This window comes from Lathyrus oleraceus, chromosome 3, assembly GCF_024323335.1.
Source record: "Lathyrus oleraceus cultivar Zhongwan6 chromosome 3, CAAS_Psat_ZW6_1.0, whole genome shotgun sequence".
Classification (NCBI taxonomy): Eukaryota; Viridiplantae; Streptophyta; class Magnoliopsida; order Fabales; family Fabaceae; genus Lathyrus; species Lathyrus oleraceus.
In genome coordinates this window covers 64,246,997-64,251,378 of record NC_066581.1, presented here as the reverse complement: position 1 = coordinate 64,251,378, position 4,382 = coordinate 64,246,997, and positions in this window count along the sequence as shown.

The following is a 4,382-nucleotide window of genomic DNA, read 5'->3' as shown; positions in this document are numbered from 1 at the left end:
CAACTCATGAATCATTTTGGGTTGGGGTTCAAAGCATTAGAAAGGTGACTCTAATAGATATTATGTGAATGATGTATTTGTTATGAATGTTAAGATGGTAGAGATGATCTTAATTGCATATTATGTGAATGATATATTGTTATGAATGTGTATATGTACCATTGATGAATTGTTAATGATAAATTGTTATGAATGTGTATATGTACCATTGTTGGATTGTGAATGATATATTGTTATGAATGTGTATATGTACCATTGGTGGATAATTCATAGAGTTGAATTATGGTGATATGTGGAATGTTAAGATGGTAGAGATGATCTTAATTGCATATGTATTGGTATTTGTACATTCATTCATGGCATGGTCGGCTTCATGGTGGAAGCGGTGAAACTGTGGGTTCACATGGTATTAGACGTTGATCCTTAATTGGAAATAGGCGTAGCAGACGTTGATCCTTAATTGGAAATAGGCGTGGTGGCTTGGATTCTAGATATTGAATCGGAAAGCGGTGGAACGTTGGGTCTATATAGACGTTGATCCTTAATTGGAAATAGGCGTAACAGACGTTGATCCTTAATTGGAAATAGACGTGGTGGCTTGGATTCTAGATATTGAATCGGAAAGCGGTGAAATGTTGGATTCACATTATGGTACCACATGCATAGAGTCACATGTCATGCATTGAGTCACATTAGAGTTATGTGATAATTGAGTGTGTGTGTGTTATTGTGATTGTGATGTGTGTATGAGATATGGTAATTGAATTTGATGATGTTTGGATACATAACTTGACAACATATGTGATTATGTGATGATTGTAGTTATGTGTATATTTGAGAATATAATATTGGATTTTAATATTGTACTCCTTGAGTTTGATGGATGTTTGAAACATGTGAAATAGATGTTGGTGAATATTATTTACATGGTTATAAGAAGTGTGATGAATTCCTTTAATTGTTTATTTAATCATTGTGCTTGATTATACTTCTTCATAATGATTTGAATTCTCATCCTTTCTGTTTGAATGTTACCTTTACATGGGTATCGCGCAGATACTCAGGAGTAGTAGCGCTGAAGTAAGTGGACGGTAGCTCGCTCGAGATTAGCTGAAGAGTTCCCGTATTTTAGTTTTAAGACTAGGTAATGAGTCAATGCTCTGGTCATGTAACACTGGGTAGATTAGTAGTATTGAACTCGTATCCTATTTGGATAAGTATTATGTTATTACTTGTGAACATGCTTAATTGCAATTGCTGTTGAGAGGCCATAGTGCCAAATATTCTGGATATGGTTTTATGTTATCTTGAGGAGATTATTGAGAGATGATCATGGTATGGGACATGGATCATTTTATGAAATGCATGAGTATTCATTATTTTCCGCTGCGAACATATATTCTGGAATATTCATGATAATTGAAATGTGTTATTTTAAATGACCAGGTGTATTGTATATTGATGATGAATGATGTTTGGTTTTTGAAAGCTTTTAGTTTTTGAAAACGTCGATGTGATGCCCTTTGGTTTATATGCGTGCTTATTTACTCTGATTATATGTTAAGTATTTTGTGGTAGAAAAAGGGGTGTTACAGTTATCAAGTCTTAAACATATGTATGAATATTATGAGTAATATTTATACTGGATTGACCCGCTATGAGAATACTACATAGAATGTTATGCAAAATGTCATAAGTTATTCTCATGGTGATAGTGGTGTATATCACCCATCGACCTGAAACCACTATGGACCCTAGATTTAGAGTCGAGTGCTTTATTGCTGATCAAACATTACCCGTAACTGGATGACCATAAAGACAGTTGTGTAAGAACAAAATTTGTTCTACAATAGAATTCCAGGATTTTGATGATAACAAAGGATGAAACCAAAAATGGCACCCTAACGAAAATTCTCTAAGTGTGCAGGACTCTGAACAGCAACAAAGGAATCTGATCGTTTTATCAGATACAAACTCTGATTAGATACAAAGTATTAGAAGATCAAAAGCATCTGAAGAAGAAGTGCGCTCCAGAAGTTCTGATTCTGAGCACAACAGGACAGTAGAATACCAGAAGCTCTAAACTTCCACTGGACTCAGTTCTGATGATCTAAAAGACCAGTACTCTTAGAAGCTCTGGCATAACCTCAACGCAATCTCCGGTTGACACAGAAACTCCGAGATAACAAAGACTCTGATGAAGATTCTCCAAATCCAGAAAGAGTAACGGAAAGAACTTCTTCAAATGGGAAGAAAGTATATTTAGAAAGAAGTTATTCAGGGAGACAAATTGGTTATGGCAAGAAACACATAAGTAATGACATTGAATGCTCATCAAAGGCCAATATTCTGTCATCACTCTAACGGTCCTTTTCACCATTATATAAAGGACAACATACTTCAGTGAGAGACACAACAACGCACATAAAATTCCTTACATTCTCTCTTAGTTTTTCACGAGCTGCTGCTCATACGTGAAAACACTTGCTTGCTTATTCTGGTGTAATATTTGCTTACTCTTAGAAGCACTCTCGATTACAAATCTATTTTTTACTAAGTTGCTTTTGTTCCTCAAGTGACTCTGCGTAGTCTGTATACTTGGGAGGACTAAGAGATCACTCTCTTAGACGTTTGGTTGTATTAATCTTTCAAGATTAGTGGATTAAGTCCTTTTTGAAGGCGAAATCACCTTGGCCGGGTGGACTGGAGTAGCTTTGTGTTATAAGCGAACCAATATAAAATTCTGTGTGTTCTTACTTTTGAAAAAGCCTTTATTTTCTAAAACAATTCAAACCCTCCTTTCTTGTTTTTCTCACCTTCAGTTGGTATCAGAGCTTCGGCTATGTTATTGAGTTTTTAATCAAACACTTAATAGTGTAGAGAGATCAAAAACGAGAAAAACTATGGCCAACACCAATGAAAGAGACAGCTACAACGCTAAGCCTCCAGTCTTTGATGAGAGAAATTCGATTACTGGAAAGATAGAATTGAAAGTTTCTTTCTGGGCTATGATGCTGATCTCTGGGACATTGTCACAGTTGGATACAAACCTCCTGTAACAGATGCTGGAGTTGCCGTTCCCAGAAGTAAAATGACAGATGATCAGAAGCGCAAATTCAAAAATCATCACAAAGCCAGAACGATACTTCTCAATGCCATATCCTACAATGAGTATGAAAAAATCACCAACAGGGAAACAGCTAAAGATATACTCGACTCCCTAATGATGACTCATGAAGGAAACTCTCAGGTCAAAGAAACAAAGGCTCTGGCTCTAATCCAGAAATATGAAGCCTTCAAAATGGAGGATGATGAAACTGTAGAGGTAATGTTTTCTAGATTCCAAACTCTTATTGCAGGTCTCAAAGTGCTAGACAAAGGATACACAACTGCAGACCATGTCAAAAAGATAGTCAAAAGCTTGCCAAAGAAGTGGAGACCCATGGTCACAACCTTAAAGCTATCAAAGGATCTGAACAACATCAGCCTTGAAGAGCTTGTCAGTTCACTTAAAAGTCATGAGATAGAACTGGAGGAAGATGAGCCTTAGAAGAAGATCAAGTCTGTAGCATTAAAGTCCAGATCTGAAAGGCGCAAGTCTGACAGAAACATAGCCTTCCAGGCCGAAACAGAAGATGCCGATGACTCTGAACAGGAAGATTCTGACGATGAGGAAGAATTATCCCTCCTGACCAGAAGCGTAAAATAACTCTGGAGAAAGAGGAATAATAACTTTAGGAGACCAAGACCCAGAGGGGACCGATCAGAATCAACCTCAAAAGGTAAAACTAACAAAGATGTTACTTGTTATGAATGTAAAGAAACAGGTCACTACAGGAACAAATGTCCCAAGTTAAAGAAAGACAGTTCCAGAAAAGAGAACTTCAAGAAAAATTCCCTCAGAACCAAAAAGGGACTGATGGCTACCTGGGATGACAGCGAATCTGACTCATCAGAATCAGACTCTGATGAACAGGCTAATGTGGCACTCATGGCTACCACATCCAAGAACACTTCAGATGAAGAATCTGAATCAGAAGAGGTATTTTCTGAACTCTCTCGATCTGACCTAGAATCATGCCTGTCTGAAACTCTCAACTCATATCAGAAACTCAAACAAAAATTTAAAGCTATAAAAGGCGTTCTTGAGGAAACATTAGAAGAGTGTGGCAAACTTGAGATAACAGTTTCAGAACTAAAAGATGAAAACAGAACTTTGACATTAGAAAGAGATGCAACAAATAAAAATTGCTCAAAACTTGAAGAAGCGTTATCTCAAGCTCCACAAATTTCAAACACAATAATTTATAAATATGAAAAATCTTTTCAAAAGTTTCTGAAAAATGGGATAGGGAGGAGTATAATGGCATCCATGATTTATG